General features: G+C 43.4%; 1 protein-coding gene across 2 annotated transcripts in view; it reads left to right on the forward strand.

Moving 5' to 3' along the window:
• The window catches only part of NEXMIF (neurite extension and migration factor), a 211682-nt gene that overhangs the window by 113549 nt on the left and 72131 nt on the right, over positions 1–26002 (forward strand). For both annotated transcript variants that reach the window (XM_081897762.1, XM_081897763.1), the window contains exons 2-3: positions 4027–4135; positions 21725–21783. The gene's annotated coding sequence lies outside the window, so the exon portion shown is untranslated. The remainder of the gene's footprint in view (positions 1–4026; positions 4136–21724; positions 21784–26002) is intronic.

Raw genomic sequence — 26002 nt, forward strand, 5'->3', positions numbered from 1 at the left:
AGATATTCTGCTGTTTCCTCTATACAATTTATAGCCTATACAATTAAATTAAGTTCTACTCAGTGAAGACCCAATGAAAATAATGAATCAACTTCATTGTGTCTACTCTGAGTAGGACTAACATTGAATACCTGTTGGTAAAGGAATCAAGTCATCAAAGCATCTGCACTAATAAAGTAATTATAATGAACAAATTGATTTTGGGGTGGGGTGGTGTTTGGGGAGCAGCAGAGAGATAATGGTTTGCCAAAGGAGAGGTTTGGTGCTGCTGATGGAAGAGATTATACAAGGTGTTTGTGACATCCTTGATGTGCTAAGCTGGAAGTAGATATTTCTGGTCCATAATGAAATTTATAGAGGTCCCCCCCCCGCCCTGCAATTGTGCATTATGTTATTACCATGCCCTTTCCCCAGTGTTGCTGCTAGACAAATAACTGTTACTTTAGCACTTCTGTGCCAGCTGTTGAAATTTCTGTGTGTTTACTTTTTTTTTAAGAATGCTTTAAAGGCAGAAGCAAATTAGTAGGCAGTAGCTTTTAATGTATTTTAATAGAGTGTTTGTCTGCAGAGAGGAAAGACTGAAAACCTCTCTCTCCTACCCCAATCCTTTTGAGAAAGAAGCTGGAATAAAAATCCTACAGGGTCTCCCTCTCTCCCTCTCACACATGCATGCAGTGCCTGCTGAAAGGCATTGATGATGCACTGAAAGGCTTTCAAAAGGTATGTGCACTGATTTGTCAGAAAAGATGATAGCTCAACATTAGGCAGTTTGGTCACATATGTTATGTCGGGCAGCAGTTTGATCAGTTGAAGCCCATGTTGTAACACAAGACAAAATACATTGGTAAAGCTTGCTTTCTTAGTGTGGAGCAGCGAAAAGACTCCCTGAAATCTAATGCAAACATCTATTAATGCCAATGATGTCCTCATTCAGTGACATGTAGCATGCTTGAGTAGAAGCAGCCTGCTTTCCACACCCTTCTGCACGCTCCTGCTCTCACTGGAAGACATAGTGGGACGGGAGGAAGTTCCCCAAAGAAGAATTTATCCACCCAGCCCTGCATTCAGTTAGCAGTTATTTTGCCTCTGAGTGCTGCATTACAGCTGCGCCTGCTCTCCGAGGCATTGGGAAATATGCACAGTGGAAATGACTTGTAAATAGAGCAGCACAGAGGGTTAACAGGAGTGCAAAAGGTGTTCATAAAGCCGTGTCTGTCTGTGTTTGTGCACAGAAATCCTCTCCGGGATTGTTAATTAGGGCACCTGGTGTAGATCCTCATTTTTGGAGGGTGGGGGCCAGCTTTATCAATCGACATAGAAAGTTACACTGCAGGTTTCCTCATTTTGATTAAGATGCTTGTATAAATAATTAGGCACTTTTCGTTTATTGCTCTCTTTATCTCTTGCTCTGTCTCCCTCCTTTAAACCTGATTTTCATTTCCATACACAGTAAAAATTAGCAAATGCATTTTATTTTGAGGAGGTAGCACCCCCCCTTCTAACAATAAACAAGCACTTGCTGCTTTATAATGCACAATTGCCATTTATGTTTCTTCTGTTTCTCCCACCAATAAGTCCAATGGGCTAAATAATTGGGATTTCAAGAGCTGCCTTTTCATATTTTGGTTTCCACAATGGGCGAACCAGGAATTCAGGACCCCCTCTATACAGGAACAAAACATCCCCAAATCTTTCTCTCTCACACCCCTTTTAAATATAGCAACCCTAGGTAAGGTGCTAGGTTTCTTTTTTCTCCCTTTCCATTTTTAAGCTAAGAGGGCTGCATTTAAACTGGAGCTCAGCTTTGTATCCCACTATCTGAATAGATCTCTCAAACATTACATCTGTACTTGAACTACTCCTCCGTAAAACAAAAGTGATGCCTTGAACTCCCCAGGTTATTGAGGAAATAAAACACATTCAGAACTAAGAAGTGTTTTCATGGGCTGCAGAGAGGGTTGCATGTATTTATTGTGGCCATTCTTACACCGCACACAGAATTTAGTGTCTGGCTCGTTAAATGGCGCTGTGAGAAATTCAGCTTTGCAAATTCTGATTTATTTCCAAAGATAGCAGCTGTCCAAAGCTGCTGGAAGAACTGGGAAGCCTGAATCTCCCTCCTTGACTGCCCTGTGTGGTGAGGCATTATACCTGCCTGCAAGCTGGAACATCTCCCTGGATAGTGGAAGGGTTTCCAGGTGTTGGAGTGACTACGTCCATCCAGGTCAGCCACTGGCTCTCCTTAACAGGAAGGACTACAAGGGCCTCCTGCTCAGACTGGAACTTTGCCTAGGCAGCAGTGGCCTTTCTGAGTAGCCCTCTGTCTGTTCTCTGCCTTAACTGCCTTTGCACTGACCCCTGAGACCCTTACTTGCTTCATGCTGCCATTTAAAGACACCAGAAGAGCCCTGTTGAGTCAGACTAAACCCTATCTAGTTAGTTCCCACAGTGGTCAACCAAAGGTCCATGGGAATCCCCCAGCAAGGACAATGGTACTCCCCCTTTCATAGACTCATAGAATTGTAGAGCTGGAAGGTACCCCAAAGGGTCATCTAGTCCAACCCCTGCAATGATGGCTGATTATGGTGGAATCTAGACACACAAAAAAGCTATGAAAATTTGCCATAAGCTCACCATCACCATCTAGTGTCACATTTGTATAATGCATTTAACACATCATATGCAGTCCTCTGCTTTCTCTCTTCATGCTAATGGGAACTGCAAAGTGAGCATGTGTTTAATTTGTGTATGATAGAATTCAGAATTTTGGGAGGGTATGAAATGCAGGATATGTAGATTCCTGAGAGCAGATCTTGTGTATATGACAGAATTGTGTCTTTAACCCACAGTGTCTGTGCATGCCAGATTCCCATGCTCTGTTCACAACCTTAAGTGCATTGTTTATTTATAAAAGTACTGTATTTCTATACCACCTTATCCTGCTGTTGTAAGGCTGCCATGCTGTAGTTCGCGTGTCTGCCAATAGGTGGCCAGAGCAACTCCAGGGTGATGACAGAGCAGGCAGGTGAGCAAGTCAGCAGCACAGGTGGCAGGTCACAACACCAGTAATGTGGAGTGTTAAAAAAGGCACCATGTCTTGATTTCACAACCTGGATCAGTCTACTGTCACAGCGTGCCGGTCAGTAAATTACGCACAGTTAAAAATTGGAATTTACTCCTCGACAGCAAAAACACAATCTCAACAGACTTGGCTGAGCATCAGGTCTAATGAGCGCAGCAGCTCATTCCCTGTGGGTCTGACTCTATGAAATGGAGTGGGTCTGACTCCAAAACTGAAAGTCCCCACCTCCCCTTAGCTAAGTCCACTTCTTTCCAGGGCTTCTTCCAAGCAATTGGAGACTGTGCCTGCCTGCATGTCTTTCCTCCTTTTTCATCAGGAGGGGGAGATACTCTTCACTATCCAGACTCTTGGCATCCCTAATCCTACTCTGCTGCTTCAGCTTCTTGACTTCGGTCTACCACAGACTCTTCCATTAAGTCCTGTTACCTCTTCAGCTTCTCACACCTCCTCTTCCCAGCTTTCTCCCTCTGACCACTCATCACTGTCCTATCACCACTCCTTGGGCTCTGAGCCTTCTTCCCTTGAGGGTACCCCAGCTGGTTTCTCCCACTATTCCTCTGTGTCCAGCCAGTCCATGGCACCTATTCTACACGAAGAGAGGGAGAACCCAACACAGGGCTGCCATTTTCAGTGGCATACTCTGTTGACCATCATGCTCATTTCTGCCCAAAGAAGGCTCACTACTGAGGCTTTTATGTTTGATTCTCTTTGCCTGCTTTCTAACCTAAACAAATCAACACACCAAACAAGTGTTTTAAAAGTTAGAATGAGAAGACCACAGATTCTGTTATCATGGAGCTGGGGCTTTGCCTCTTTGCTTGAAGCAGTCACTAATTGCAAACTGCTTTTGTTCCACTGTGCTGATCTCTCTCATGTTGCTTCACCCACCCAAGCCTTTGCCTTATTTGTTCTTAATCCATTCCTTCTCTTGATGTTGTTTGCAGATCTCCTGTATTCCTAGCACTGTTCCTAGGAGTGTTAGAGACCAGCTGGGGAGAAGGGAATGCTTCTAAACAAGCCTATGAGTATTTCTTACTGAGGACTGCTTCCATGGTAAGTCGGTAAAGATGTTGCATACATTTCACACTTGCATAGCATCTTCCTGTTGGATTTGCCGCTGTCACAGCTCTTGGAGTACAAACTCTGCTCTGGGGATGCCAGATTTGCAGAGCCTGATAGTAATTTGTACCTCCAGCTCCCCCTGCTGCCCCTCTTACTTATTAAAAAGGTAAAGGACCCCTGACAGTTAAGTCCAGTCACTGACGACTCTGGGGTTGCGGCGCTCATCTCGCTTTACTGGCTGAGGGAGCCAACGTTTGTCCTCAGACAGTTTTTCCGGGTCATGTGGCCAGCATGACTAAGCCGCTTCTGGTGAAACCAGAGCAGCGCACGGAAACGCCGTTTACCTTCCCGGTAGAGCGGTACCTATGTATCTACTTGCACTTTGTGCTTTCGAACTGCTAGGTTGGCAGGAGCTGGGACAGAGCAACAAGAGCTCACTCCATTGTGGGGATTCGAACTGCCAACCTTCTGATTGGCAAGCCCAAGAGGCTCGGTGGTTTATACCACAGCGCCACCCGTGTCCCTCTTACTTATTAGGTAAAGGTAAAGGTACCCCTGCCCGTACGGGCCAGTCTTGACAGACTCTGGGGTTGTGCGCCCATCTCACTTAAGAGGCCAGGGGCCAGCGCTGTCCGGAGACACTTCCGGGTCACATGGCCAGTGTGACATCGCTGCTCTGGCGAGCCAGAGCTGCACACGGAAACGCCGTTTACCTTCCCGCTGGTAAGCGGTCCCTATTTATCTACTTGCACCCGGAGGTGCTTTCGAACTGCTAGGTTGGCAGGCGCTGGGACCGAGCAGCGGGAGCGCACCCCGCCGCAGGGATTCGAACCGCCAACCTTTCGATCGGCAAGTCCTAGGCGCTGAGGCTTTAACCCACAGCGCTTAGCAGCCCCCAATAATCCCACCACCCCTTCATCCCTTGGGGGCAGTGCCACCCAGTTTGGGAACCACTGGACTATCCTATCTTACAAGGGTTTTTGTAAGGATAAAAGGAGTGGTGAACAGAGCTGCGGTCACACTGCCCTAAGCCCTTTGGAAGAAAGGGAGAAATAGAAATGCAGTATATACTCTTTTAACTCTTGACACCCTCAGGCAGTTAATATTTGCTAATGAAGAGAGGATGTGAATTGAAATATCTATGAGATGCTCAGTGGGACTCTAGGAATGAAGAGATAATTTGGTTAATAGAGATGCATGTTGATTTCACTTCTTGTAATTTCATTCAGCTCTTTTCTGATCTTCAGCTGCTGCATTCATCTTTGCTTTGCCAGTCTTTTTACTGTGACGACCTTTTGCTGTTACAATGTGAGGTATTCCTGCCTCTCCCTAATGAAAAGGAAAACCTTTTTGCCACATCTCTCTCCTGACCTTGGCGTACTTGGGAGCCAGTGCACTCAAATAGGAGAGCAGGGAATAATAATTGCATTCTTTGTGCTGTCTCTCTCGAGCATTGATACCTGCAGCTCTTGTGCCTTGACAGTTAAATCTGAAGATTACAATTGTTTTGGGAGAATCACAGTCACTTTGCTCTGCTCCTGCAAGCAGTGTTTTATTATTCAGTTAAAAATGTGTATTTTTGGAATAGGTCTCCAGTAGATCTAAGGAAATTAGATCTGTGACTGGTTGTCTGGGTCTTTTTCTATCTGTGTCAAGCTGACAGTTATGCTGGCATTGGGTCAAACTACACATTACATGTGAACACTGCATGGGAGCCATTGTGGTGGGAGTGCTGGGTTAGAGTACTGGGAGACTGGGGTTCAAATCACCACTTAGCCATGAGCTCACTGGGTGTCTTTGGGCTGGTCACCACCTCTCAGTCTAAACTACCTCACAGGGTTCTTGTGGGGATAACATGGAGAGGAGAAACATGTACTCCAAGGTATCCTTGGAGAAAAGGATGGGATAGAAGTGTAGCAGAAAGCAAACGACGAAGCACCTGTGACTGTTGCTTGACATACCTTTTCATCTTCATTTTGGCCCTAGAAGCATTGTAGCTCAGAGCATCTGTTTCACATGCAGAAAGTCCCAGGTTCAATCCCCATCATATCCAGGTAGAGATAGAAATGCTCTTGTCCTGAAACCCTGGAGAGCCACTGCCAGTCATTGCAGGTAATACTCAGCTAGATGGACCAGTGCTCTGACTTAATAGAAGGCATCTTCCTGTGTTCTTATGTACTTTAGATAGGAGTGACTTTAGATGGTGGAAATGTGGCCAGAGTTACCCATTTCCCACCCAATCTTCTCAGTCTGTCCTCCTGAAGTGGCTTTTCAAGCATGCAAGAAGACTACCCATAGGTAGTTTGGCTCATAAAACCGTTTCTAAAACTTCACTTATGAGAGCAAGTTTAAGAGGACAGCACTAATCTGTCGTCCCCCTGTTTTGGGGTGACCCTCTGCTGAAGTTTAGGTTAAAGGAAATGGGGGAGGGGGGTTAGAGATGATGTGCAAGGGAACTTAGGGCCTGCTCAGAAATGGGCACTTAATCTTTTAACTGTTGCTATATTTGCCTCAGTTCCCCAGACCAGTTACGGTACTCAATATTATATTTCTTGTTTTGAGTTGTGTGCGCGCACCACAGAAGCTGAGTAAAGTGGTTAAGCTCACCTCAGGAAACAGGTGTGTAGCAGTTATCTTTACTAGGCCAACACTAACATCTCTTTATACTTACACTATTTACAGATGTTGCAAGTAGTCATCTCTGAGCTTATACAAAGTCCTGTCTGTGCTTGGCGCCACATGCCAAGTCCTGAGTTCAGTGGCTTACAAAGTCCTGCAACTCTTCACAAAATCTCCAAAGTGTTCCACAATTGCAATTCATCTCCACACTGTTGCAAGCTCTGCATCAAGGTTTTTCTCTGGAGGCCTTAGTTTCCTCCAGAGAGGAGTGAACTGGGGTTTGCAGAGAAACACTCTATAAAGTGCCTTTAATGGATAACACATGGGACACGTCACACAACACTGAAATTTTGGTTGTTGACTTTACCAGTTCTACTTGATTGAAATTTCTGGGTGAGTCATGAGATTGAGATGCTGGGGCCAAGGCTGGATTTGCCAAAATGAAAAGATGTTTGTGCAGAAAGCTTCTGGAGAACTTGGAATCCCTTTTATGATATCCAATTGACTTGGGAGTTAAACAAGGATAGCTGATGTCTGAAATGTGTGCTTCTGAAGATCCCTGGTGATTCAAGAAAGGAACCATGAAGCTTGCTGAATGTTCTCAAGGGAAAATATAAAGTTTTCGTCTCCTGTCACTTGTGGAGTGTGACACAACTGTGTTGTTTTTTGTTTTGCTTTGCCCAGAATATGCATATTGAGAAGTGGTGCTTTATTCTCTGTTTAAGCCTAACTTGTTTTTCTTTAGTAGCCTGGTAACCATAGGCAAACTTGAATTGCATTGAGGTGAGTGAATAGGTTGGTGTAGGAAGGATGAAGCACTGCATCCATCCAGGGCAGGCCACTTTCCCATCTCCTGGATGTGAGAACTTAGGATGTGCAACACCACTGCCTTTTTAGGGTTTGGAATGATCAGGAAAGGCATCACATCATTGCTGTGCCAGCTAAAGCTAGTAAACTGCACCCATTGCCACCACCATACCTGCTCTTTTTGAGGGGGGACGACACCCAGTTGCTTTCCATTGTGGTTCATTTGTATGTCCACCATACTTCCATATGGAAGTGTCCACCCACTACAGAGCACCATATGGGTGCCTTCCAGATCTGATGTTCATAGAGAAAAATACAGTGGGAACTGTCCTAGAACAATGGGTTTTCTAGCTACACTATTTATGGGTTATACCATGCCCAGTTCTCTGGCTTCTTAAACTGTTTATAGAATCTCCGTTTATCCTCCTGATTTTCATTAATCTTAAAACTTTGAAAGTTGTTGCTGGGGGAGGAAGTGTCTGTTACAAAGGCCAATAGCAATTACATCACAGGAATGTATTTAGATTTTACTTTCTTTCTGGAAGGGGGGGGGGACTCCCAGAGGAATGACCATGTTAAGCTGTGAAGATACTGGCGGAGGAAGTGTGCTAAAAAGCAATTAGTTGAAAATTTAGCAAAGTAGATTGAAAACCAAGTCTCCCTTCCCTCAGAATTGGCAGACTCTTGGCTGAGGCAATCCATGTGTTGTATTCTGAGCAGGAATTATGAGTGATACAAAGAAAGGGTGGGGAGAATTCTACAGAGAGAGATGGGTTTGGTTCTCCAGGAATATCTTTTGGGGCCAGGTGTGGACTTAGGTAGAACCGCTTAACAGGTACAACACACCAAAACAGATGGGATTTCTCAATGCCTTACTGTGGCCAAAAAAATAAGATTTATAAAGGAAATGTGTGCATGTGGGATGCTGTCTTTGACCATATTATTGTTTCTGTTTTGTGTCCCCCATCCCCCCGCCCTGCTTTGTTAAAAAGCTAAGTAAAATGGGCAGATTGGCCTGCCTGGGGAATAAAACAGAACAGCTGGTGCAGTTCTAAGGAGAGCAGGGTAGAATAAATGGAAGGTTGCATGAAGCACCCCCTCTTTTATTTTATAGAGGGAGCCAAATATGAAAAAAGAGAAACCAGTCTTGCTCTGACAGTGAAGCAGAATGTTGATTTTGCTCAGCCCCTCCCCCCTTGTCCTACCCCCATTTCTGGCATGCCTGTGGCACTCTTGTCAGATGCCCAAAAGTTTTCTCTTCCTTTAAATGGCTTTGCCCTTTATGTATATATTTCACTTAATTTATGAATAATTTCCAAAATGATTTAACAAGAAAAACACCAACAACAAAAAGCAGATTTAAAAACAAGTTTAAATCCAGACTGGGATGGATGGATGGATGGATGGATAGATGGATAGACAGACAGACAGACAGACAGACAGACAGACAGACAGACATGTATATGTCTGATAGACAGACAGACATGTATATATGCACTTGGAAAGGCTTGTTGGGAAACTAAGACCTCCAGCAGGCACCAACGAGATAATGGAGATGGCACCTGTCTGATATGCAGTGGGAAGAAGTTCTAGAGGACAGATGCCACCAAACTAAAGGCCTGTCATGCAGAACAGCCTTCCTCTTGATATGGTATCTACAATATCAATCTTGAGGATAGCTGGGGTGTGGGAGTGGATGTTCCCATACTGACCAGGTCATCTAAGGAGGCTTTGTAAAAAAATCCACTCCCACATCCTAGAATGGTAAGAATTGGGGACTACCAGTATCACTATGCCTCAAAAGGCTCTCTTGTCAATAGTTTAGAAATCCCTTTTCCAGAACCTATGGGGGGGGGCAAGGATTATTGTCTCCTTCTGTCCTATCTGCAGTTATTAGCGTTAAGGCATCCTTTCTCTCAGAGAAACATGCATTATGTGAATTGTGGATTTTAATGTAAAGGTGTCGGGTAACTCTAAATATAAATTAAAGGAATGCCAAATGTAAGACTAAACAAAAGGGTAGAGACACAGGGAAAAAAGAGAGTAAATGAGGTGGAAATTGCAGGCAAATAGACAATGGGAGAAAGTCTATGTAGCAAATTATTCTCATTTGCACAAAGAAATGCATCTTCATATTTTACAGAAATCTTTTAAGTTCTCTCAAAATACCTGTTCTAAATATATCTTAAAAGCAGAACTGAATTGATTATTTTACAACAAAGAAGAAAACTAACGAAGATTGCAACCAACAACCAAACAAAACTATGTTGACTGACAGTCCTAATCTACCTTATTAGATGTTGCAATTAACACTCTACATGTCATGATTTCATCATGGCAGAGGGAAATAAATGCAGGATCATTCCAGCTATGGCCCAACAGCACAATATTGCTCCTTCCTCTTTTTGCCATAATGTTACAGATATGGGGTAACAGAATTTGGGGCGCCAGGGCACCCATAATGGAACCCCAATCAGCAACCTGGCTGCTGCATTATGAACCAGTTGAAGTTTTATAGTCATCTTTAAGGACAACCTTAATAGCTGGGGAACTCTGAAAGTATTTGGTACATGTTTATAATTTTTTTGGAAATTTTATTATATACCGGTATATATTTGGGAATTTAAGAATATCAGGGACCCGCAACAAAATGATATTTGCTTCTTCCAGTACACTGGCATTAGTTTGCCTGTCTTCCCAGGTGATATGTAAAAATTTTTGGAGACACCATTGATGGAATCTTTTAAGGAGTTAGAGATGGTGTTTATAAATGGTCCATGTTTCACAAGCATACAGTAAGGTTGGTAGTACAATAGCTTTGTAAACAAGCATTTTGGTTTCCCTGCAAATGTCCCAGTCCTCAAACACTTCAATCGGGAGAAAGTTGTACTCTCAGAGCTCAGGCAATGCTGGATTTCAGCAGCAACGCCGGCCCTTGTGGAAAGATAGCTACCCAGGTAGGAGAAGTGATCAGCACTTTCCAACGTTACACCATTGAGTTGGATTTGTGTCACTGCAGAGCAATTGTTTTATGCTTGTTGGTGCAGCACATTGGTTTTTTGGATGTTGAGTGATAGACCAAGCTTTTTGTAAGCTTCTGCAAAGATATTTAGGATGGTTTGCAGGTCATCCTCTGAGCGTGCACACACTATGTTGTCATCAGCATACTGAAGTTCTATGATGGAAGTTAAGGTAACCTTACTCTTTTCTTTCAGCCTGTTCAGATTAAGGAGCTTTCCATCTGTTTGATATATGATTTCTACTGGGTGTGGGGAGTTTCCATTTGACAAAGTGTAGAATCATAATAAATAGAGAAAATAATAAATAAAGTTGGGACAATAATACAACCCTGTTTAACACCTGATCCCACTGTGAATGGTTCACATTGAAGCTGGGGGGGGGGGCTAGCCAGGATTTTTGCCCTAGGTGAAGCCTCCAGAGGGGTACTATTGAGGCTTCTAGTCTCTGTGTGTGTATGCAAATGTGCATGGGGAGGGGGTCTGTTACCCGGGTGAAATAAAGCCCAATTTAGGCCCTGATTGGATCTTTGGACGAGGCATTTTTTAAAAAAAGTTTTTTATGAACTGCCCTAGTAGGGCAGTAATTGCTTCTTGATAATTTGTCACCCCCTCCATCATGGAACCTGGGGCGGCCTGCCCCCCTTCTTACACCCCTGGTTCTGCCTTCACAGCAGTGCATGGCGTTCTTCCTACCTCCTTTCTGTTTCCCAAGAACCCTTCTTCCAAGCAACCCCCCCATCTGCTTGCTCCCCTTATGCCGATGCCTGTTTTTCAAAAGGACACATTTTTCCTGTGTGACATCTCGCCTCTTGTAACCTTCCCCTCACCAGCAGAGTGCCTCTTGCTGCTATTATGGTTTCCATTGATGTATTAATGACTTGCTTCCAGCACCTTTTGTCATTCTTGCCAACTTCTATACCTGGCCTGGCCCCTTCTCTCCCATACTCCAAATATTAAATTCTACCATTCTTTAATTTCCTGATTCGAGCACCCCCTAACTCTGTTATCCCAGAGCTGTAATAAAGGATTCCCAGAGGCATCTGGTTGGCCATTGTAAGAACAGGATGCTGGACTAGATGGGGGGGGGCACATAAGGTTATCCAGCCCTGTGATATAAAATCCAATTTAGAGACAGAAGAAATGGTGATGATTGATGATAGAAAGACAATTGCTCTTGATTTCTGCAGTACTCTTGTATCATTTTTATTTTTTTATTTTGTGTTTATGTAAATCAAGAAATTGATGGGGGTGGAAAAAGAATATTTATACTAAAAATGAAGGTGGAGAATGGGGGACGAAAAAAACCAGAAATGTAGACATTAAAAAGGCCTTTTGGTTTGAAAGCATAGCGCACCCAAGACCATGCAGGGTACATTTTGTGAGTTCAGCTGGAGCAATGTCACTCTTGTTAGATTTGCATAATCTAAGGGGGGGGGGGGAATTCGGCCACTGCAATAACGCTCCAAATCCAATAGTTTCTTCTGTTCTGTCTGTCTCTGTGTTCTTCCTTCACATTTGCCCCTTCTCCAGACATAAAACCAGGCATAGTGCAACCCTTTCGTTTTTACATCTTCTCCTCCCCTCTCCATTAAGGAGTATGGCACTACCTGCTTAATTTTGAGTTACAAAGAATCTAAGCATTTTTCAAATTATTCACACGCACAGGCTGCCTGCTAACTCCTTTTTAAACTTGAATTAAATCAGGTTTGATGGGAAAATTTAACTCTGCATATACTAATCACCTGAGAAAATTATTTCAGGCTCTGTCACAATAATTGCGAAAGGTGCAGCCTAAGTTTTTTAAAACAACAACACAGCAACAACAACATTTATTATGTATTTCATTGCATTTATATGTCACCTTTTTCTCCAAGGAGCTCACGGTAGTATACATTGTTATTTCTCCTTCTCATTTAATCCCCACAACAACCTTGGGTGACGGGCAGGACATGCCCTCTGTCTCAAACAACAAAAGTTCCCTTTGGCACTTAGCACAGAGTTTCTGTTGGGGAAGGGCTGTAGCTCAGTGGTAGAATACTTGCTTCATGTGCAGAAAGCTTCAGGTTTAATTCCCAACATCTCCTGGTAAGGATAGGGTTGGCTCCTGCCAGAAATCCTGAAGAACTGCTCCTGTTGGTGTCAACACTGTTGAGCAAGATGGATGAATTACGGTATCTGACTCAGGAGCACAGAAAGCTGTCTTATACTATCTAGTTGTTCATGCAGCTCATGCATTCATAATGGTCACCAAAGACTTCTAGGGTCAAAGCCAGTAGTCTGTGTGAAATGATCTAAAGGGTTAGTTGGGCTGAGTTGTATTAGAGAACTTTCAAACCATTTATGGATTCAAGCAATTACCCCGTGTTTTATTCCAGTAGTCCATGGCCATACATCATTCCTCACTCCACAGCCTCACATGTCATGCTGTGTTCTGTGGTGTGGTGTTGAATTTTAATAGTGCTGGCAGTTTTGAACAGAGAAAGTAGAAGCACCAGACCCCAACTCAGCAGACCACTGCCCTGTTACACTCTTAGTAGCTAAGAATAAAGCTATTATTTTGAGAATCTAGATCCCCAGTGCCATAATGCATGTAGGTTGCCTGGTGAAATGTGTATGATTGCTAATGATTGTGCAGGTTTTCATGAAGGCATGTCTAATTAGGGTGTGAAGGTTGCTAAAAAGTTGTAGTATGACTTGGCAATTGAAAAAAAATGGTTAAATTAATTTAGTTTTGCTCGGTAAGTAAAATGTATTTGAAATTGCGTATACCACACTTTTCTGTGTATAAGACTAGGTGGTTTGTTTTTTTACTGAAAAAGAAGGTTTAAAAACCTGGGGTATCTTATACACAGGTTGTGGGTATGGGTGATGGGTGATTGGTTGCAGCCGTGAGTCCAGACTGTCATTGGCGATTTGTAGTGTGATTGGTGACTGCAGCAAGAATTTTTTTGCATTGGCTGTGGGAAATGGGTGTGTCAGGGACTGCTGAGGATTGGCTGCCGCTGTGGCAATTGTGCTTGCTGTAGACTTCCACTGTTGGCGATTGGGTAGACGCTTGTAGCAGACGCGAGCAATCGTTAACGAGCGGGACGAGCAATTGCAACCATCAGGTTAGTGATTTGCTGCATCCCCCCCCAAAAAGCTCAATAACTCTGGGCAATTCTCCCCCCAAAAGCTCAACAACTCCTATCCTTTGGGCCATTTTCTGAAATTGGAGTCCCGCCAAGTAGGCGTCATATACAAAGGAGCATGTTATACATTGAAAAGTACAGTAAATAGTTAAAAACTATTGCCAAGTCATCATCATCATTATTATTAAGCATTACCTGACATTTTCAGAAATTAAAATTGTTTGATTTTCCAAAAGCAGTTTATTTGCTTCTTCATCAAACATAGACTTACCAAGCTAAATGTTGTCCAATCACAAAATAGCACGTGATAGCAGATTTGAATTCCTCACACCTGAAAAACCTATTTTTAAGACCCATCACTGAAAAAAATTGCAGAACTTAAGTTACACCCCCTAAAATGACATGCCCTAATACCTAATAAGTATGAAATGGCACCATTGACAAAGGATTCTGAAAATATTGCCTAGTCATTATGGATGATGAAGGATGTGACGATGCCTTGGATGGTGCCTGACTCATCTGCATAGCCTCAGTATCAGTTTCACACATTGACCAGGAAATGTGGATAATAGGTTCATTTGCTGGTCAGTGTGCACATTACCCATTTGATATTGCCTACTTATATGCATTCTCCATCATTTGGAGGATCTGCATGCTTGCTTCAGTGAGCAAAATCTTCTGTTCATGTGCGCCCATTTTCCAAGTCTTCATCACTGTTCATTGAGATTTTTTTCAATTGAATTTGGTAAATTGCAGCCTTAAGACCAAATGGTTGATGCATATAGTGTATATACAATTTGGGCTTTCCCTAACTGCAAGCCCCTCCCACCCTTCACACCAGTAGTAAACTGGATTAATCAGTACCCACTAGAAAAGAGATACTGAACTGTATGGGTTCTTTGTGTGGCGTTCCATTGTTTGGTCAACCCACCTGCACTTGTTTTAGTCTGTCCTTTGCAGCAGCAGGTGTCTGCACCAGGTGCTTGCAGGTCTGGAATGTACTCATTTAACAGCACCAAGCTTTCTCTGTGTGTATGTCTTTTAGAAAGCAACTCTTTGTGTTTTTAAGCCCCTTTTATACATCTGACAAGCAAGTCCCCTTTAAGTCAGTTAAATCAGTTAGTAAAATCAACTCTGAATATGTGTCAGATAACAACAAAAAAGCAATAGTTGTGCAAATTAATCCATTGTAGCTCTGCAACTGTGTGCTCTTATATTCTGTAGAGTTGGAACGAAGAAGTGTTTTGCTGTCATTATTAAATAACACACCCAATAAAGAGAAACAGTGTTAGCATAGTGACATTTGCCGAGTTGACTTTGAGATAGAATGCAGTGGAAATTGCAGATGCCTTTTATGTTCTCGTTAAGGCATTCAGAGGCAGAAACTCCTTTAACACATGATCATCAAAGCGAGTTTATCTTGCTTAATGAAGTTACACTAAGGCTTATAATTTGTTCCTGAATTTTACAGATTGTTATATATATCCAGAACTTCAACTGCCAAGGTTTCCAGGATCTTGACCTAAAACTGCCACAGTTTTACTGGAACTTGCTCTCTAGCAGAAGGAGCCAATGTGGACTCCAACTCCCATCAGCCCCAGCCAGCATGGGCAATGGCCAGAGATGGTGGGAATTGGAGGGCACCATGTTAGTTACCTCTGCTGTGCTTTCTTTCATTCCTTGCAAGTATAATAGCTTTGTTTCAACATTCTGGCCCACCCATCCTCTGCAGATCTTTAGATCCATGGTTGTCAGACTAGGATGCTGGTGACATCCCTTTCCAGTTTTCCCTGTTTGAAAGCTGCTGCCCATCTTCTCCAGTTTAAGTCTGAGGGAAGCCCAATCAATAGATCCAATTATTAGGAGATTCTTGGGCACGGGCCAGAAGTTCACTCTTCAACACTCTTCAACACTAACTTGTTGTGCAATAGCCCAAGTTTAGGCCCAGACACTAGATTCAGATCATGGCAAGTCAAACCATGACCAAACCAGCAGGTAAAGAATACGTATTTATTTAAAGATTTGAAATAGGCTTAGTTTGGACCAAAAAAAAAGGAGGAAAAGATATTTGATATTAAGTTTTGTATTTTCCTCTATAAACCCAAATATTTTTTTTAAAGAACAAAAATAGCAGCTACAAAAGATCTTGTTGCTCAATAGAATAAAAGAGTTACATAAAAGATTGCAAGCTCTAGACATCTTGATGGGGAAGAGCAGGTACAATAAAACAATCTATTTTAACTAACCCTAATACTTCACCATCATTCTCTCCCCACTGCCCCATGAGAAATGGGTGCAGAGTCCAAGTCCAGCTGTAAGTATCGAACAAGGGAAGCAGAATGCTAGTTAGGATTTAGCCGGGGACCTTGATTGATTGATGGGTTTTATACAGCTGGACATCTTTGTCCAAGTCAGCCAACTCTGAGACTCCTTAGCTGTAACTTCCCATGACCCAGAGCAGGAAATGATAAAAAGGCAGGTGTCTCCCTCTCTCTATGGCACAGCTGGATGATTGCTTTAATTGCTGAAGTCTTAGAATGGCTTTGAAGGGTTGCCAACCAGATAAGCAGGTGCTGTAAATCTGCCTGCTATCTGAGAATGAGCGACCAGGAATGAGTGTCCGGAGCGTCACCATTCTCATAAATCCATCTCTCTCAGCTGAATCCAAGTTTGGTTACTCCCCCCAACCCTAGGGGTTAACCCTTTGTTGGAGGCAAAGGTGTTGCAGGAGTTGTGTAGGCTCCCTGCATATTTGAGAAATGCAGAAGATCAGAGCTTTAGATCTTGTAAGGATCTTATGCATGTAGAAAGGGTGCCCTGCTTCAGGAGCAATAACTCCAATTCTTGGAGGGTGATGGAGATGGTAATGGAAGATGTGTGTGTGGGAGGGAGCTATTGTGCTTGAGTCCACTTTCCCACATTATGTTAGGGATTGAAAGGCCAGGATAGGGCTTTTGCAACCTGAGCTTTCATGCTGCTGAATTCCTGGTTATTTAAATAAGAGTTCTCCCAGAACATGCATTAATTCATTTTTTCCTTTCTCTCTCATACACACATACACACGCACACACATACACACACCACACACACCCTTCTTCCATCATGAAACTCAAGGGCCAAGTAAGTGAAATTCCCAGGTGGTCTCTTCCCCCTGCCCCACCAGGCACTGCTGCATCATGTGATTTTTCATTCCATAGTCCTGGCATTTGGATGCAAACATTAGCTGAACCTTAATTGTCGTCTGATTCACAGTCTCTTTCTCTCTGTGCCCCCCTCCTCAGTTAGCCTTTATCCCTGACTCGTACCCACATTGCATGCATATTATACATGCCTACCAGGCTGCTCAAATACAATGCTGCACTGTGCGCGCACATAAATGTACAGACAGAGATCAGATTGTAATAGCTAAACTTAATCAAATAATTATTTTCATTCCCCCCGAAGGTGAAAGCAAACAAACATAGATTCCTGAGAATCCTGCTATTACAACTCATTTTATCTCTCCCTCCCAATTTAGTAATTTTGCATACTCTAGATTTTCTTCCCATCCCTCTTCTAATTTTGTGGTCCTCTTGCTGTCTAGCTAGCTTCCCTTCTCTGTCTCCTTTCTCCTCCTTACGTCTTTCTCATGGCTTCTTTAGGACAGAATTATATGATAGCCAGTGTGTTTGGTTCACTTGCTCTTTTCTCCTGCATTGCCCTGGTCTGGTCTTGTGGAGGAGCCCACAGAGCAAGGCAGATCCATTGTTGCAGCACCATGGACAGCAACTAGCGCTGGAAGTGACTTGAGCACTTGTGAGCCTCTCCCATCTCTTCGCCTAGACTGTGCCCCCTTATGGGGAACTTGGAGCAGTGGCTCCTAATTTTTTTTCAAAGAACCCTTTTGGTTCCATGAACTCAATCCCCATGCCCCCACGCCCCCCAGCCTACCCTATAGAAAGCATTATTCAGAACAGTGAGTTGCACAACCCACTAAGGAAGGCAATAACACAATAGAATTCAAAGCAGTAACAATTAATTACACATTTAGTCAAAATCCAGCTAAAAGTATTTAGTTTAATTAATTCAACTAAACTGGTGAACTTGATCCAATGATACCAGTTTTTCTAAATCTGATAGACATTTATACCTCTAGTGCCTCCTGCCCACCTTTCCTTATAGTACCCCTTGGTAATTCCACTGCTCTCAAGGGGCATTATCACCAATTTGGGGGCCACTGCCTTAAAGGGTTGACCCTTTGGCCTGAAGATGAGCATGTCTTCTGTATCTCTGGTATGCTACCTGTTCCCCTAGATTGGTGGTGTCCTGTAGAAGGCATTCAGTTCCTCACAATGAATGGAAGGCATTTGTGAGGGCTCTGACGTCGGTCCTACACAGACCTTAATACTCTGTGGAATAAGGCTTGGTAGACTGTTGCCTACTAGCCTTGGGTTCGGTGGTCCCTTGCTCAGCAGCACCAGGCTCAGATCAAAGTACCCAGCCTGGCTTCTTAACTGGTGACACCATAGCCTCTAACACTATTCTCTGGTCACTGCCAGCCTCTGGGTACATGACACCCATCAAGGTTCGTGGTGTGATCTGAGGATGTCTCATCATGCATTTTGACACCTTTAATTGGTTTCTGCTCCTGCAGGTGGAGATGGCTTCACATGTTTTGTGTCACTGAATGTCACGGAAAGAGGGAGAGAGAGGAAATGCAGGCCCCCCAATTGTGGCAAACAGCTGTACACGGGCCATATGTGAAGTGGTTTGTAATTCTTATACAATGCATTTTAGGTTCTTTCAGAAGCGTGTAATGATAATGAAGATGAGGATTGTAAGTTTTCTGATTTACCAACCTGGTAGGTGAGATAGAACTATGAATTTTTTTTTTAAGGGGAGAGGAGAGAAAAAATAAAAAATTATGCCCAGTTCAGTTTTTGTAAGAGATTAACTTAGGTGACAAGCCTATGTCATTTATCAATAAACGGGGTGGGGAATGGCTGTATTAGTAATCCACCCACCTTCCCCATTTTGTATAATGATCTTGAGCTAATTAAACTAGCTCTGGCTGGAGGAAAGAGATCAGAATGGTACTGCTTGATGATTCATTTTATTAAAACTTCACCATGCATTAATAGAATATTATGGAAGGTTCTCTGCATGGAAAGTACTCTATCCTTACAGTCATAACTCCCCCATTGCTTTTCAGTTCTGTTCCTTCGCTCTGGCCTGCCTCTTTCAGAATGTTGTTTTCTATTTGTTGTTTATTGAACTTATATCCCAGCCTTTTTTCCAAGGAGCTCTAAGTTGCCTTTAATTCTCACATCATCCCAGTGAGGTAGGTTAGGCTGAGAGGCAGTGACTGGCCCAAGGTCACCCAGTGAGCTTCATGGTACAGTCAGGATTTGAACCCTGGTCTCCCAGGCCCTAGTCCAACACTCTAAACTCATGCTGCTCTAGAACAGAAGCCCTGTTCAAGCCTCCATGCACCGCCCTGCTAGGTCATCTAGCTCCGCATCTTCCCCTCCTCCTTGGGACCCACCTATCCCCTCCATGACATTTTCACAGGACTTGTAAGTGATTTACAAATATATAAGATACCAAACATCTTGTCAGTCAAATGACCCAACCAGAAATTAAATGAGCATAGTCCCTGTTACATGATTTCTTCAGGTTGAATCTTATTTCCTGGTCAGTAGAGTAGTATGCCTTCCCTATATGTAGCCCCCTAGACATATCTTATTTTGGATCCAAGGCTCCATTCTGCAACTCCTGGATCTTTTCCTTCCCCTTGCTCTGGATGACAGCCCTCTCTCCCTCTGTTGTTCTTGCCTGTTCCTCCCAGTCCAGATTTGCTGCCCAGATTGGGCTACCACGGTTGTTTGGGTTTTAGGTCTGCTGCCATCAATGGGGTGCTGTGCTCTTTTTGCCATTTGCCTCTGTGTGGATTAGCCATTGCCGTAGAGACTGCAGACTTCAGTCCAACATATTGTTACATGCCACCCCAATCTTCTGAGCGGTGTGAGATTCCAGGGGTTCCAGGCGTGCTTTACCCAGGGTTTCCTTTTGGAAAATGAGGCATAGCTGAGACTGTTGTGTCTTTATGGTTTATTTACACCCTGGTTATATATACAACCTGAGCCTAAGTTGAAGGGGTATATAGCATTACACTTCAAGAAGTTCCTGCTTCTCCCATAGCTGCAGCCCTGGATTCAAACAGACACCAGCCATGGCTCTCTTTCTCTGCTTCCATCTTGCTGTGCTTAATAGACTGTCACCTCCCCACCTCAAGCTCATCCTGCCATCTGCAATTCTAAACTATTGCTAACAAACTCAAAGCTGGAGGAGGGGCGCTTCCCAGGAGCCCTTGGCAACGTCTCCTCTCTCTGGCTTTCCTAATGGCCCATGACCTTCCCTGTGGCTTTGTCTTTGGCTGATTTCCCCAGGTGATTTCCTGAACACAAGAAGCTGGTTTCACCTGTATTTTAACACTTTGCAAAATCCAGTGTCTGGCAGCCAGTTTTAACACTCCAGACACTGAACCGCTTTGAGACCTCTGGGTATAGGGCGGTATATAAATTCAGTAAATAAATAAATAAATAAATAAATAAATAAAATAACTCACATTGGACCCAGGAATTTAAGAGGATCTGGCACCTACAAACCCATACACCCACGACTCATAACAATACCAAGCTGTTAGCTTTTGGCTCAAGGTGCAGACCTCCCCCCCCCCATCCCAGTTGGCCCAATAGCAAGAAACTGGGGGTTTTTTGGGAGATGCATCCTTTATGGGTTATGCAATTACTCAGTACGTGGATAATTAACAGATGTTACATATTACACCAAGAAGTAATTTTATTGTTAATATTATCATTGCTATTAGATAATGCTGATTATATTTTGCACTAAGAGGATTGAAAAAAGGAGATGAGGCGAGTGCTCTTCTTTCTTGCCTGTTCTAGAAAGAAAGAGAAAGAAAGAAAGAAAGAAAGAAAGAAAGAAAGAAAGAAAGAAAGAAAGAAAGAGATGTGTGATAGAGTATAGTATTCCATTCCATAGGGGGTGAACAGCTGTGTCAGGGCTAGTGATAGCATTGAATTACTGGGTGCATCTGAGACAATGTTCACATTGTGGCAATTTCACCTCCTTCAGTAACAAAACAGGCTGCTTTCTACTTTGATCATGGATGTATATTTTTATTTTATTTTAAAGAGGAAGGAAAGAAGACAGAGCTTTGGTTCAAAGTGTGTGTGTGTGTGTGTGTGTGTGTGTTTAATGCATTCCTGGTGATGATGATATTTTTCTATGAACAGCACTCTGCTGCTTTTAAACAATGAGTTGAAAGATTCCTGTTTGAGCAAGGTTGATAATGTAGAACAGTGGTTCCAAAGGCAGGAGTTGAGATTACCTGGGGAGGCTGCTAAGAGGCATGGAGGCAGCAGGGGGCCGCTGAAGGTGTAAATGACTATCAGACTTTGAAGAGCTGGCATCGCTGGATCAAGTTCATCAGTTTAGTTGAATTAATTAAACCTAATAGTTTTAACTGGGTTTTAAATAAATGTGCAGTTAAGTGTTACAGTTCTGAGTTTTAGTTGGTCAAGCAAACTGCTATTCTAAATAATGCATTTATTTATTTATTTATTTATTTATTTATTTATTTATACCACACCTTTTTTGCAATTGGAACTAAATATGGCTTTCATATGGTAGCGTAGGAGGCACTGGGGACGAGCTTATGGAACCAAGGGGACAGTGGCCCCAGAAAGTATAGGAACCACTGGCATAGATGGGGAACCTTTTTCATCCTGAGCACCACACTTCCTTAAGGGGAACTTTCCAGAGGGACACATGCCAGTGGTGGGCAGGGCCAAAGGCAAAAGTGAGTGGAGCTAGAAGGAAAAGTGGGAGGAGCAACAGGTGTGTCTTTCGCCTTTGACAGTAGGCTGCATTTTAGCCACACAAAACTCAAAAGATTTCTAAATACACACATCTTTCTCTCTCACTCTCTCCTAATTTAGGTAATCAAGAAGCATCATCATAGTCCCAGGATACAATCCGGACAGGCTTAACATTCTAGGTAGGTGTGGAGTTCATCTTGCCAAATCTCTGTGTTTGCACAATGTTTGGGAAAGTGTTAATTAGAAATGTGAACTGAATGAAATTTCTCACCCATTCCCAGGTGGAAGGAGCCCCAAATGGAACTAGGTGGGATTTAGGGAAAAACTAGAAATGGGCTTTTGAGAGTAAAGTGGTGCCCCGCAAGACGAACGCCTCGCAAGACGAAAAACCCGCTAGACGAAAGGGTTTTCCGTTTTGGAGGCGCTTCGCAAAACGAATTTCCCTATGGGCTTGCTTCGCAAGAAGAAAGCCCAAAGGGAAATCTCCGGGGACCTCTTTTAAATGCTAGCGATGGGGAGCAAAGCCTTTCCCTCCCCTCCGGCCTTCAGAAGAGGTCCAGGAATGCCGGCGGGGGCCGAAAGGCTTTGCTCCTCACCGCCAGCATTTTAAAAGCCGTCCGGGATAGCAGGGAAGCGCTTCCCACTATCCCGGATGGCTTTTGAAGGTAGGCGGGGGGGAGCAAAGACTTTTGCCCCCCGCCCGCTTTCAGAAGAGGTCCCTCTTCTGAAGGCGGGCGGGGGGCAAAAGTCTTTGCTCCCCCCCGCCTACCTTCAAAAGGTGTCCGGAGGCTTTTAAATCGCCCCGGGAGAGTCCCGGGGCGATTTAAAAGCCCCCGGGAAGGCAGGCAGGGGGGACAAAGACTTTTGCCCCCCGCCAGCCTTCAGAAGAGGTCCTGGACCTCTTCTGAAGGCCGGCGGGGGGCAAAAGTCTTTGCTCCCCCTGCCTACCTTCCCGGGAGAGCAAAAGTCTTTGCTCCCCCCTGCCTGCCTTCCCTGGAGAGCGCTGCGTTTCTCCGCTCTCCCGGGAAGGCAGGCATGGGGGACCTCTTCTGAAGGCCAGCGGGGGGCAAAAGTCTTTGTCCCCCCTGCTTGCCTTCCTGGGGGCTTTTAAATCACCCCGGGACTGTCCCGGGCGATTTAAAAGCCCCCGGACGGCTTTTGAAGGCAGGCGGGGGGAGCAAAGACTTTTGCCCCCCGCCCGCCTTCAGAAGAGGTCGGGGGACAGACTGTCCCCGGACCTGGTCTGAAGGCGGTTTCCATAGGAACACATTAATTGATTTTTAATGCATTCCTATGGGAAACCGTGCTTCGCAAGACGAAAAACTCGCAAGACGAAAAGACTTGCGGAACAAATTAATTTCGTCTTGCGAGGCACCACTGTAGTTGTCTGCTTTCTAATTGGTTTATTCTGACTTTAAGTATTATGATCTGATAGTGGTGGTGATCCAGGGGAAATCACATATTTGTTGTTTGATTCTGACAATTTGGTGACACAGTCGTGAGATTTGCAGCAGCTGCCCAAAAGCTGAGGAGAAATGTTAGTAAGGTTAATATTGTGAATTGCAATGTGTGTTATTTTAATGTGTTGGTTCCTTTCACCTTTCATATTTAGATATTTTCTCATTTTTTAACCTTTATTGTTATCATCATCATCATCAGTGCTTTTTTTTCCTTAAAAAAATGTTTTAGGGGTACTCTCATTAAACACTCGCTTCTGTCTGAAACTCAGGAAACACCGTGACAGGAAATGAGGCCACCATTGGGGGTAGCAATGGAACTGATGGTTCACCATTCTAGAGAAGAAACTATTTTTTTTTAAAAAAAAGATTCAGTTTCTTGATTCACAAAATGTTTAGGGGTATGCGTACCCATGCTTCCCTCCAGAAAAAAAACATGGATTATTACTATTAGTAGTAGTAGTAGTAGTATAAAAGGTAAAGGGACCCCCGACCATTAGGTCCATTCATGGACGACTCTGGGGTTGGGGTGCTCATTTTGCTTTACTGGCCGAGGGAGTCGGCGAACAGCTTCCAGGTCATGTGGCCAGCATGACTAAGCCGCTTCTGGCGAACCAGAGCAGCACATGGAAACACCCTTTACCTTTCCATCGGAGTGGTACCTATTTATTTACTTGCACTGCATGCTTTTAAACTGCTAGGTTGGCAGGAGCTGGGACAGAGCAATGGGAGCTAACTCTGTCGCGGGGATTCGAACCGCTGACCTTCTGATCGGCAAGCCCTAGGCTCTGTGGTTTAACCCACAGCACCACCCATGTCCCTCCCAGTAGTAGTATAGAGTAATGTAACATTATATTTTGGTTGGTGCTGTTCTTTTATATTGTGTTAGTGCATATATTTTTTCTGTGGTTGATATGACCATGATGGTCAACAAAACATCAGTAAGTTAAACATATTTGGTGATGTGCACATTGACACTGCTAATTTAATTAGAATAGTATACTTGCTAAGGAGGAAGACACAATGTTTAATTTCTAAAAAGAGACATGCTTTTTTTGTCCTACAAGTTTCTGTCCATGTCTTAGAGAGGGAAGGATGCAGGAAAGGGAAGGCACTCTGTGCATGCTCAGTCAGGCACTTTTACTCTATTCTCACTGTCTAGAAGAAATGCTTATTGGTTACCAAGCCTAGACAGTTTGCTGACTCCTGGTTAGGTTCATTTTGACACAATTGCATAACAACACAAAAGTTTTTGAGCTTTTTTTTTAGCAAAGGAAATGCCAACATCTAAACATCGGTTTCCGACTGCAGTATTCCAGCTATGTCTGGGAAATTGCAGACATATGGAAACCTTCGCATAACAGCCATTTCCAAAATTACAATGCTAGTTTAACACAACTGCATCAGGGTAAATATATTAATGAGACATTCTTGCTGCCATGAGTTTGCAAAAGGGAATTGCAGCATTCATGCACCCACTAATATGGTAAACCTTGCTGTCATGTAGCTTGAGGTGACACAGGAAAACAAATTTAATTGTCATGCCTTCTTGTGCATCCTCTCGCATGTATGTTCTCAGCAACCGACAAGACCCTTTAGTGCAAGGTCCTTTTCTAACAGCACATCAGTAGTAAGAACATACAATGAGAATCACAGCAAAGGAATAATTACGAAACACACACACCAAACAGCTGCATTGAGTTGAATAACAGATTTAGAAAATGCAGACTTTAATTAATCTGTGTTTTCTGCTGGGATTTCTGTACCATCTGATTTGCCTTTCATGGATGAAAAGTATAATTGTAGCTCCCCCCCAACACCACCTCCTTGTAGCTGCAAGTTTATCCTCCCAAGAAATTGATTCAGTTCTTCTGTTTCCTAAAGAAAGCTCAATATGAAACTAATAGTACATGGTGCAAGGCACAGATAATGGACTAGGTCTAAATGCCAGCATCGTCAGAAAGCTGGAGCAAGCGCTGCGACGTGAGGCTTTCGGAAGTGCCTCCTGTCAGTGCTGTCCGTTAACAGTTTGACATGCTGGTTTATGGATCCAGAGCTACATCTTAAGAAATGGCATTGGTGTGGAACTTACCACTCGGTAGAATGAATTGTTTGTGCAGTAGCCCAGTTTAAAAAAAGCAGCAGCAGCATATAAAAAATTATTCTTGGAAAGGGCCTTGATCTAACATGCAGGCAGGTATTAGTGTCAGCTTGGACTTTAGGGTTCAGCTGGCAGCAAAACTCATTTGCTCGCTGGTACAGAACTGAACTTGGGCCATAGGGCACAAAAGCCTTAATACTGTGGAATTTCAGTGCAGCAATATGGCCATCTCAAATGGAAGTATTCACAAGTAATTTCACTGTTAGGAAAGATCGACATCAGTTTTGTTGTGCCAGTTGTCTGTTCTCATTCCCAATATTCAATCACACTAGCACAGGGCTTCCCAACATTTGGCAGCATATTTGGAATTCTGATTGTGTGTTTGTGGACGCAGCCACAAAATGATTGCTGTGAATGTGTGTCTGTTCACAAAATGGCCACTGCAGTAGGAGAGGCAAGTCACAAAAACATCAGGCAAATTGGTGAGAATAAAAGACAAGTAGTTTGCAAATTGGTGAGAATAAAAGACAAGTAGTTTGCCTAATAGCCTAAGTGCAAGGCAAGGTGGGTGTGAACTGCAAAACACAAAACCACATGGAACTTATCTGCTCCATCAGTGAACCCATTTCACAGAAACATGCTAAGTAATTCCTCTAAAACACTTCTGAATAAAATCTTCAAAAATGTATTTGTTTGCCTCAGGTTAATAGGAAAACCATCCCCAAATCTATTTCCCATTTATTCATAACCAAGTCAATTCCTGATTAATTTTCAGTCTACTCATTTCTCCTTCAAGCCAACTTCCACCTACTCCAATCTCCTCCTCCTCTCCAAACCACA

Source organism: Podarcis melisellensis (assembly GCF_964234715.1).
Source record: "Podarcis melisellensis genome assembly, chromosome: Z".
Lineage (NCBI taxonomy): Eukaryota > Metazoa > Chordata > Lepidosauria > Squamata > Lacertidae > Podarcis > Podarcis melisellensis.